Genomic DNA, 11243 nt, shown 5'->3' with positions numbered 1-11243 from the left:
GATTGTAAGCCCGAGGGCAGGGAACCGTCTAACTAAAAAGATTGCATGTACAGAACTGTGTAAATTTACAGCACTTCATAAATAAAGGTTAATAATCATCATCATCATCATCATCATCATCATCATCATCATCATCATCATCATCATCATCTTTTCACCCTATCTGTTCTAGTTATATGCAGAAAATATTACATGAAGAGCAGCCTTAGACACAGAATAAGAAGGAGCGAAAATAGGAGGAAAGAACTTCAACAACCTAAGCTATGCAAACAACAACACACTACCAGCAGAAAACATCACATACCTAGAGCAACAATTAAGGAAGGCCAAGGAAGAAATTGCAAAGGCAGGCTTACTGCTGAACACAAAGAAAACAAAAATAATGATCATGGAGGATCTACAAAAATTCATCATGGGCCTCAAATAGGCAGGCCAAAAAAGCGGTTTCAGGCTGCTTTGTGGGCATGGCGTTTAGATGATGCATGCCCCCAAAGTGGTGAGAAACCATGCCATGGCTGTGCTAAGGGAAGAAAAGCTGAACTAAAAGGAAGCTGAAAGAAACCTCTGCTTCTGAAAAAGTGCATCTTCAACCCTGTATATAAATGCCTCAATGCTAGACCAGTCCCAAAGGAGCACTCCATCCTAACCCTAACCCTAACCCTAAAATGGCATTTAAATGTACTGGTGCAAATGTGCATTTAAAAAGAATGGAGCAGGCAGTCAGGGCGGCAATGAAACAAATGGAACCTCCAATGGCTGTAAGTATAACATACACATACATACACAAGCCAGACAGTCCAAGACAGGGCATGGGGTGAAGGGGGCATGTAACTGGGGCAGGATTCTGCATTGTCAAGTAGGAATGGGTAAGTAGGAATGGAAAGGGGCACACCTCAGCAATGATGCCCATTGGGGAATTGCAGGTGGACTGTGTGCATGATCAAAGGGGCAGCCATCCAATGGGGTGACATCTAGGCAGGAGGCAGTTGCTGGCCATGTGTTCCTCTGACGGTGCACATGGATGGTAGGGCAAAAGTAAAACAAAACAAAACAGTGTGGCTTGACGCCATGGCGTGTACATGCAGACTGCCTTGGGAGCAGGCAGTGTGGTCAGTGGGGTCTTGGCCCACTCTCAGAATAAGCAGTTTCATGCTGCCCTTTCCTGCCTGTCTGCTTGACCCCCTAGACAATGAGGAAACAGAAATAGTAAAAATTCTCATAGCTTGAATCATACATTGCTCAGAACAGGGACAGTAGTCAAGAAATCAGAAGAAGACTAAGAATGGAGAGCAAAGATATACAGTGGTACCCCGGGATACGAATGCGCCGCCTTACGAAATTTCCGGGTTACGAAAAAAATCCATTCAAAAAAACTGTTCCGGCTTACGAACGTTTTTTCGGGTTACGAAAAAATTTTTGGTGCTTTTCGGCGCTATTTCACACGAAATCGCGGCTTTTCCCCATTAGCGCCTATGGGTTTTCGGCTTGCGAAAGCTTTTCAGGTTACGAAAGCGGCGGCGGAACGAATTAATTTCGTAACCCGAGGTACCACTGTACAACTAAGCATCAACGTTAGAATTGTACAAGCCATTGTAGTCCCTGTTACCATGTATAGATGTGAGAGCTGGACAATTAAGGAAGTCAATGAGAAGAAAATTAACTCATTTGAGATGTGGTGCTGGAGAAGAGTGCTAAGGATACTGTGGACAGCCAAAAAGAGAAATAGGTCCTAAAGCAGATGAAATCTCCCTGGAAGCCAAGATGATTAAACTGAGGCTATTGTACTTTGGCCCCATCATGAGAAGGCATGATTCATTGGAAAAAGACAATGATGCTAGGAAAGGTGGAGAGAAGTAGAAAGACAGGAAGACTGCAAGGTAAATGGATGGAGTCTATTAAGGAGGTCACGGGTATGAATTTATAGGAAATAAGCAGAGTAGTGGAGGATAGGGAGACTTGGACTTGTGTCATCAACGTGATCACCAAGAATCAAGATCAACTCAAAGGCAGTTAATGACAAAGTAAGCTTTAATTATTTTTTTCCTCTCATCATATGTGCCTGTTTCATTTTTTTAATAAATGTAGATAAAGCACTGTTTCACCATGTTTGAATTGCCCATCACTGGAATCTTTTGCAAAACAAACTAGGTTTTTCTAGCACAACCTTCCTCAACTTGGTGCCCTCAGATGTGTTGCACTCCCAGAATCATTTGATCAGCTGGCTGGGAATGATGGGACTTGTAATCCATCACAACTGGAGAGCACCAGGGCTGGGAATGTTGTTATAAGGCATATCCAAAAGCATTTCATATTAAAAAGTTGCCTTATGGCCCAAGTGGATATAGCTCCCTTTCTCTTCTGCTGCAGAGGATTGCATTTGTAAGTGATGAGGAATATATGGCAAACTACATGTAGTCATGGGAAAATAGGAATGGCAGAACATTTGAAAATATATATATATTTAGAAAAGATGAATGAAAGACGTGTTTCTTGAGTGTTGGAAAACTCTGGTTAGAAGAATCCTGGACTGACAAGAATCTTCACAGTTTAGGACTTGTTCTGCACAATATTTGCATGCAAGTTGTTCTTCTCTGTAGCATTTTCTGTGCTAAAATGAATATTTCTATACAGGACATGCTGTATACAGAAATTGCTATTTTCTGCAAAGGTGTGATTTTTTTTCCCCATACAATAAATCATAAATTGCAAATAGCCTTTCGAAATAGTCTGCAGACTGTAAATAGTCTTTGAAAACTGCAAATGGGGGGGAAAGGCTAAGGTTATTCATTGCTTCCTTTGAGAGAGAAATTAGAATTTAAGAATTGCATTCCTATGTGCAAGTTTTCCTGGGTATTTTTTTTTAAAGAAAAGGAACTTCAGAGGATGTGAAGAAAGGGAAATGGAAGGAACACCTTAACCCCAGCAACCCATCTCCTTTACCACAATTCCACTAATAATTCCCACTGCACCAAAATGTTAGGCACCTGTGTCCTTTTCATTGACAGGAGAAAAGAAGACAGAGGGCCTTTAAGGACACAGTGGTAAGAAGATGCATCAGCTCCTTCCACTGTGCTCCATTCTGGATGACAGTGTGTTACAACTGAGCTACTTAAAAAGAAAAGAGAAAAAGAGAAAGTCTGTACATCACTGCAAGTGATATGTTGTGGAATTCTATCCCCCCCCTCCCCCATGTCAGCATGGTGTAGTGGTTTGAACCATTATACCTTTGGAGACCAGGGATCCAATTCCTGTTCTGCGATGGAAACCCACATGATGAACGTCCCACATGATGAACGTGAGCAAGTCACACTCTTTCAGACTCAGAGGAAGGCAAAGGCAAACCCACTCTGAACAACTCTTGCCAACATTTGGTTCTTTTAAGGTCATCGTAAATTGGAAATAAAAGGCATACAACAACGCCTCCAAAGATGTATCCATAATGTGCAACTGTATCAGTTTGATACCACTTTAACTGGCCTGGCTCCATCCTATGAAATCCTGGGATTTGTCACTTAGTGTGGTACATAGACTTCTCTGCCAGAAAGCTTTAATGGTAATGGTGATAATGATAGTCCTGGCTGACTGGAGTAAATGTCTGCCAGAGGACCTGAGTGTATGGGGCCGATAATACGGGAGGAGTTGATCCTGTAGGTAAACTGGATCCAAAGCATGTAGGGCTTTCAAGGTTACAACCAACATTTTGTATCTTTGCCCCCCCCCCCCGATAATTGGCAGCCAGTGGAATGATTTTAATATTGGAGTAAATGATCATTCCTGGATGTCCCAGCAATCAATCTGGCTGCTATGTTTTGAACTAACGGAAGCTTCTGAACTTGGTAGAGAGGTAGCCCAATGTACAGTGCATTGCAAAAGTTCAGCCTTGAGGTTACCAGTGCATGCACTACCATCTTTAGGTCCTCCAGCTCTAGGTAGGAATGCAGCTGGTGGTACAGCTGATACTGATTGTAAATTTTCCTGGCTGTCACATCTGTATGAGCTGTCATTTGGAGCAACAAATCCAGAAGCACCACAAAGCTATGAACACAGACTTTCAGGGAGAGTATAACCCCATCCAGAAACTGATTGACACACCTCCAAACCCAGGTTAGGACCCTTGATAGTAAACATCTCCATCTTGTCTGTATTCAATGTCAGTTTGTTTTTCGTCATTTAACCCATTATCTCATGCAGGTGTTTATTCAGAGGAGACACACTATCTTGAGCTGAGGCTGTTTTTTAATGGCATGGAGAAATATATTTTGATATCAGCATATTGATAGCATCCCACCCCATGCCTCTGGATGATCTCTCCCAGCAGTTTTATGTAGATGTTGATACAGCCTAAATTGGGGTGGGCAACTTGTTGCCCTCCAGATGCTCTTGGCTTACAACTCCCAATTTCCCTCACTGTTGACTATGTTGGCTAGGACTAAGGAGAGATGTACTGTAGTCCAACAACATCTGGAGGGCCACACGTTCCTCACTGCTGCCGAAAACATATTACTTCAAATTAGATGGCTCATCGACAGAAAGCATGAACACTATTTCCATGAATAAATATTAACTTTTAGAAGCCAGCAAACCATTAAAAATTAATGTTTATTAATGGAAACAGTGCTTAATTGCCCAGTGTTAGCTCAGTGGATCAAGTTTACAGGCAGGGAGTTTAAATCTCAACAAACGGGAGAGCTTTTGAAAAATTCTTTTAAATCTTCCATGTTCAGCTTTTGAAACATTATAGATGAAATCGACAAAAGATCTTAAAACACAGCCTATTTTCCAGAACTGATAAATGAATAAGGGCCTAACTAGGGAAGCATTGCCATGGCAACAGTCTAGCAGTCTGCCTATGTCTAGTAGACATTACAAGAGACACATGACTGCCGCCAACCTCCATTTCCCCCATAATAACTAGAAAAGAAATGCATGACATGATATTATCACACCTAACATTCCCCCACCCACTGTAAGCAGCAGCCAGTGAACTGGGCTGGAGATGTGTGACATCACATTTCTTTTACTAGGTGTTATTTGTGAGATGTGTGTGGGAGACATGTTCCTCGTGACTAGTTAGTCCTTCAAGGACCCAAACATCTCAAAAAAATGAGAAATAAAATGACGTCTAAAAACAAACAACAGAGAGACTTTCTCTTATGTGTCCCAAACAATCAGACTATAACCACACCAGGAAAGTTTAAATACAATTTTGATAGATTTATATTTTAGTCCATAGCCACAGATTTTTTTATCCATTGACTCAACCATCCATGGCTTGAAAATATTCAAAAATAATATAAATTGAAGAAGCAAACCTTGCTTTTGCCATTTTATACAATGGACACAATTTTACTACACCATAGTTTTTTAACGGGACTTAGCATCCATGGATATTGGTATCCATGAGGGGTCCTGGAAGCAAACCCCAATGAATACCAAGGGCCCACTGTGTTTGTCTAGCTGAGACATGTGGAAAGAAAGATCTGCACCCTAGATGCAGCTGGACTGCAGTTCCTACTGTGATAGCCCTGTGTGTCCCTTCGTCCTGTTTCTACCTGAGTAGAAGTGGGACCTCTTGAGGGCACCTATCCAGTGAATTGCCACCACCCATTCATTTGAATTGCCCTTGCATGCCAGCATGGTGTATTTGTTTGAGTGTTAGACTATGACTCTGGAGACCAGAGTTTGATCCTAGCTCAGCCATGAAACCCACTGGATGTGGCCAAGTAACATCAAGGTGTGGTCAAGTTAGCAAAGGTTATTAGTGAGGAAGAAAAGACAAGCTAGCAGAAGCTACAGCAAGTTGCTTTTGCCTAAGCCAACTGGGAAGGGCAAGATTCCACCCCCTTCTCTTGTCTCATCTCTGCTGAATCAACTGGTGTCACACTAGTTTTGCGTATTTAACTCAGTTTGCAGCAACTGAAGTAAGCTGAGTACAAAGAGGGAGTGTGGAAAGAGGAGGGAGACACTGAAATGTGGATACTGTAAAAATAGATGATAAAGTGGGATGACAGAGGATTAATCAAGACTGTCCTTTCTAAACTGGGACAGTTGGAGGGTATACTTCTGCATTTAGCCAGTGAGTCCTAGTGCAAGTTGTGAAAGGGTGAAACTAAATATTCAGGCTTTAATGCCAACTCACATTTAAAAAATACAGTCGGCACTCTGCATTCATAGGTTCTAGATCCATGGATTCACAGACTGAAAATTATATATATATATATATATATATATATATATATATAGAGAGAGAGAGAGAGAGAGAGAGAGAGAGAGAGAGAGAGCAAACCTTGATTTTGCCATTTTATATAAGAGACACTACTTTACTACACCATTGCATTCAATGAGACTTGAGCATCCACAGATTTTGCTATCTGGGAGTGTGTGAACTCTGTGTATTTTTAAGGGTAGGATGGAGAGTTGTATGTACTGGATATAATGTTTGGAGAAATCCCATTGCACGTATGCTTACAATATGTGGCATGCATTCCACAAATATGTATGAATAACAACAATATGTGTAATCTAATGTGGGAGCATGTTTTTGTGTGCTGTCATTTTATATGCTTCTAAAGCCTTATAATAGTTTTGAAGGATTAGCTTGTCCTCTTTATGTTGTTTGCAAGGCTATAAACTACATTTATGACTTGGTTAAAATAACAGAAAGCTGAGCACCTCTGCACACTAATGGCGTATTTACGTTTCCTGGTTTCTCTTCCCACCTGCTTTTCTTTTCCTTGCACTTCCACAGCTCCCCTCTCCGCCTCTGCACTGCCAGCCCTATGCACTCAGAAGACCCGTAATCAGATCCCATCTCAGATCTTCCTTAAAAGCTGTCATGTTCAATTGCTTTATTAGATGATAATATATCACTTTCGCCTCCCTTTGCCAGGACTGCTTTCAAGAGCTTGTATCATAAAAAAGCACAAATAAAATATTATTGCTGTCTCTTTATGCGTGAGCTGGTATTTTCCAGGGATAATTGGGGAGCATTCCAGGCCTTGCATGAACCTCAGAGCAGAGAGCCAGGCCACCAGTCAAACAGCTGAGCAGCAGGGAGGGCATGGAAGCTGAGAGGCATCATTCTGTCACACTCTTGCCACTAAAACCTCCCTGGCTTCCTGCCACCTGCATCTAACTGCTGGACAAGGGCTGAAAATGGGAAGGGAGAAGCCGACAGCTGGTGGATACATCCCTGCCTCCAAACCTTCCCTGTCTCTCTATGTTCAAAAAGGCAGCTGTACAGAAAGAGGGAGGTGCATAACCACTCTCGGTATACTTGGTCAGGTGGAGATTCATGGCTCAGTTCTTTTGTTTCCTGCTACAGATTCTCTGTAGTACAATTACATATAGGGCTGACACTGTTGATGACAGATACTCCAACATTTCACAGATGAAAACCAGGACACATGTGGACAAGAAACATCCGTGCACCAAGGTGACAAAGGCTATTAAGGAGGAAGAACACACAAGCTAGGTGAGGCTGCAGAAGTTTGCATTTACCTTGGCCTAGGATCAACAAAACCCTCTCCTCTGCTCTCTTCTGTTGAGTTAATGGATTGCAAACTATATTGAAAACTCAGTTTGTAGCAATTGAAATAAGCTGAGAACAAAGGGGGAAAGTGGGAATAGATGAGAGGAACTAGGATCTTTTAAAAACAGCTGTTTCACTTGAGACTGCCAGATTGGGACAGCTGGAGGATATGCTTCTGTATATGCTTTGTAAATGCATATAGGGTCAGGCCAAGATGTTTTGATGCCTGAGGCAAAGCACAACTCCCCCTCTGAACCACATCTCTACCAAATCTGACTTTATTAGTAGATTAACTTTTTTTTAGTGCCAGTAATGGGATAGGGTCTATCACCAAACCCGGATGGGGGCAGCAAAATTGTCTAGGTGGTGCAGGAAGAGCTGTTGTAACACACACCTCTCTTCCACCATAGGGAATGGTCCAAGGCTCAGGAGAAACAGCTGAGGGGATTGTCATGCATTGTCTATCTTCCTTCCTGTCATGCATTGTCTATCTTTCTTCTTCACATCCTAGTGCACTCCACTTGAAGGTTTGATTGCCATGGCAGGGAAGGGTGTTGTGATTGGGGAGATGAGATCCAAGAGTATTCAGACTCACCTAGGGAGCGTATCGCTTGATGTTTTAAATCAGCTCCAGCCTCCCGGGCTGCAACTGGGACACTGGTTGCCATCAGCCCAGGTCCCAGTTGGGTCCAAGCCGCGTTCTGCCAGCACTTCTTAGAAGTCGGAAAGCTTTCCAACTTTTAAAAAGTGCTGGTGGAGCATGGCTTAGACCTGGGCTAATGGTGGGGATTTAGTATGCAATAATCTCCGCCTCCATCCCACATCCTGGCTGCAGCCTGGGAGGCTGGAGCTGATTTTAAACGCCTAGCGATAAGCTCCTAGATTTGCCATTTGAAATACTGTGGCACAAGCAACAGCTACTGAAATTCCCTCTTCTACACAGCCATTAAAAGCAGAGGAGCCCTGTCCTGTATTTTGCCTGGCCACCCTATTGCCTCCTTATCTCCCCTAGTGTGTCATGTGGAATACACAAATACACACCCAAGGCAAGAGGAGGCAAGTCACAGCCCAAGATCTTATGCTCACTCTAGCAAAACTCAAAAGAGTCCTAGGTTGGTATCCTGTTGTCAGCACTTGACAAAGCCTTGATTGTTTCTTAGGGCACGTTCCCACTATGATTTAAAGCGAATCACTGATTGGGTTATATGACCATTGTTCCCATTTGAAACTGATTCTGATCCTACTTTGATCGATTTCTGTAGCGATAAAGCAAGGCAAATGCAACAAAACAAAACAAAACAAAAACAGTTTTTCCATACACTAGTTTCCTAGCAGTTCTTTTGAAAATAATAGATTCTGAAGCATGTTCAACAAGTGGGAATGATGGATCCGAATCACATCATTCTGGAGGGGAGGGACTAATGGCAGAGGGGTGTTTACCATCCCTCCTCAGCTTTTGGTAGATCTGCACATACACACACCCCACACTGCCTTTCTGCTTGTGGTGTGACCTAAGAGTGCATGCTTTTTTAAAAAAATTGATAGAAGATTCGATTGATTGGGTTTGCAACTACTTGCAATCAGTGGGGCAACTGGTTGCAATACCCATGAATCGAATCTTCTATCAATTTTTTAAACAATAAAATTGATAAAAGATTCAATTGATTGATTTTGCGACAACTTGGACTGATTCCTCTGCTCTCTGATAATGTTGTCTCCCTTTTCTGGAATTCTAAAATCCAAAATATTCCAAAAAACAAAACGTTTCTCATGGGTGACTAAGATAGTGTCATCTTTGCTTTCTGATGGTTCAGCATACATAGACTTTGTTTTATGCACAAAATTATTTAAAATATTGAATAACATTACCTTCAGGGTATGTGTATAAGGCGTATATGAAACATAAATGAATTTTGGATTTAAACTTGTGTCCCATCTCCAAGATATCTTATTATGTATGCATATGCAAATACAGGTATTTCAAAAGCCCAAACAAAACAAAACCCCAAATCTGAAACACTTCTGGTCCCAAACATTTTCAATAAGGGGGATTCAACCTGTATGGTGTGTGTGTGTTTTTAAGGGAGGGTACTCATTTTGTAAACAGAATTCTGACTTCTACCATAACAAAAAGAAAAAAGAAAAAGAAAGGAAAATTAAGAGGAAAAAAGGGGGGAGGAAGGAAAATAAAAGTAAAAAGAGTTGCAATGGCATATGTCTGACTTTCTCCATTGTAATTCACCAACAAGATGCAGGCCTAGGACTCATGGTCATGTAGGTTCAGTAGGGCCTATGACATTTTCCAGGTTTTGATCTAAATTCCTTTTGATTATTCTCCTGAACCCCATTCTTTGTTCCACCTAAAGAAGATACTGCATAGCAATCCTGCTGCTCCCTCTGCCTCTGCCACTGACTTTGTAAGTGTGAAATAAGAACCACTCTTTCTCTCCTTGTACACATCCTAGCCCACCAATATCACACAACACTGTTATAGCGCTGTTATTTGACTTGAACTGCTATGGCTATCTCTATTTGTATTCTGGGATTGCAGTCTAGGGAAGAGCATTTAAGATTCACAGCCACAAAGTTTGTGTGTGTGTGTGTGTGTGTGTGTGTGTTGTGGGCCTTCAAGTATTTTCTGACTTATAGTGATCCTAAAGGAAACCTATCATGGGGTTCTCTTGGCAAGATTTGTTCAGCGGAGCTTTGTCATTCTCTTCCCCTGAGGCTAAGTGCATGTGACTTGCCCAGAGTTACCCCATGGGTTTCATGGCCAAGCTGGGAATCGATCCCTGGTCTCCAGAGTTGTACAGTAGTCCCAACACTCAAACCACTACACTATGCATTAGGCCTCCCTAAATTGCAAACCGCAGAATTATTGTATATACTCATGTATAAATCTAGAAATTTAGGTCAAAATGTTTACCCTCAAAACCTGAGTCGACTTATCCATGGGTCAATGTAAGTATTGTATCTTAACTCTTATTTGTAAAAAGAAGCACTCCCCTGGTGAAAGGCAAGAGTATAACCTGACGTGGAAGCACTAACCCCCTGCCCATTCTCTTATACATCCAGCCTGAAGAGTGAGCACAAATAGTTATGCCTGCTGGAATTTTGCAAGTTCTTTGGCACTGTTTTCTGTTGCTTCATCCTTTAGGTCCTTTGCTTTATGTCCCTAAGTTTTACCCTCAACTTATTGATGGGTCATATCAAAATCCACAATTTTGCTTCCAACACTTGTCCTCGACTTATACATGATGTCAACTTATAGTCAAGTATATATGGTACACAGGAGGCAGCCACAGCCATTAACATGGAATAATAGCACTATAACAGTGTAGTGTGATATCATATCTTCCTTAGACCGAGCTAACAGGAATCCAGTTTTCTGTGAAAATCACAGTTTGGAGCTCAGGAGCAGAATGAATCTCTGTGAAAAAGTAACAGTTCTGTGATTCTATTCCATTTCTGCCTCAGAAGTGCCTTTCTGTGTCTAAGAGCAAGATGTTCCTAGTTGCTCTTGGTCTGGATGCAACCTTATGCATTGGCTGGGAAGGGAAGGTCAGGTCTCGGAAGGAAAGAGACCTCCTTCCTGCTGGGTCAATAGGCACTCCACTTTCAGCTCTCCTTGGCTGAGAATGCAAGGTTGCTGTGTGGTCAAAGGTGGAAAAGGTCGTACTGACCTGCTTTTTACCAAGAAAGAACCATCCTC

General features: G+C 42.0%; 1 protein-coding gene across 1 annotated transcript in view; it reads right to left on the bottom strand.

Annotated features, from left to right (window-relative positions):
* The window catches only part of CALCOCO1 (calcium binding and coiled-coil domain 1), a 338287-nt gene that overhangs the window by 258182 nt on the left and 68862 nt on the right, over positions 1-11243 (bottom strand). The window lies entirely within an intron of this gene.

Source organism: Sceloporus undulatus, chromosome 2, assembly GCF_019175285.1.
Source record: "Sceloporus undulatus isolate JIND9_A2432 ecotype Alabama chromosome 2, SceUnd_v1.1, whole genome shotgun sequence".
NCBI classification, from domain to species: domain Eukaryota; kingdom Metazoa; phylum Chordata; class Lepidosauria; order Squamata; family Phrynosomatidae; genus Sceloporus; species Sceloporus undulatus.
Note: the sequence above shows the minus strand (reverse complement) of the source record. Positions and strands in the feature narration are given on the sequence as shown.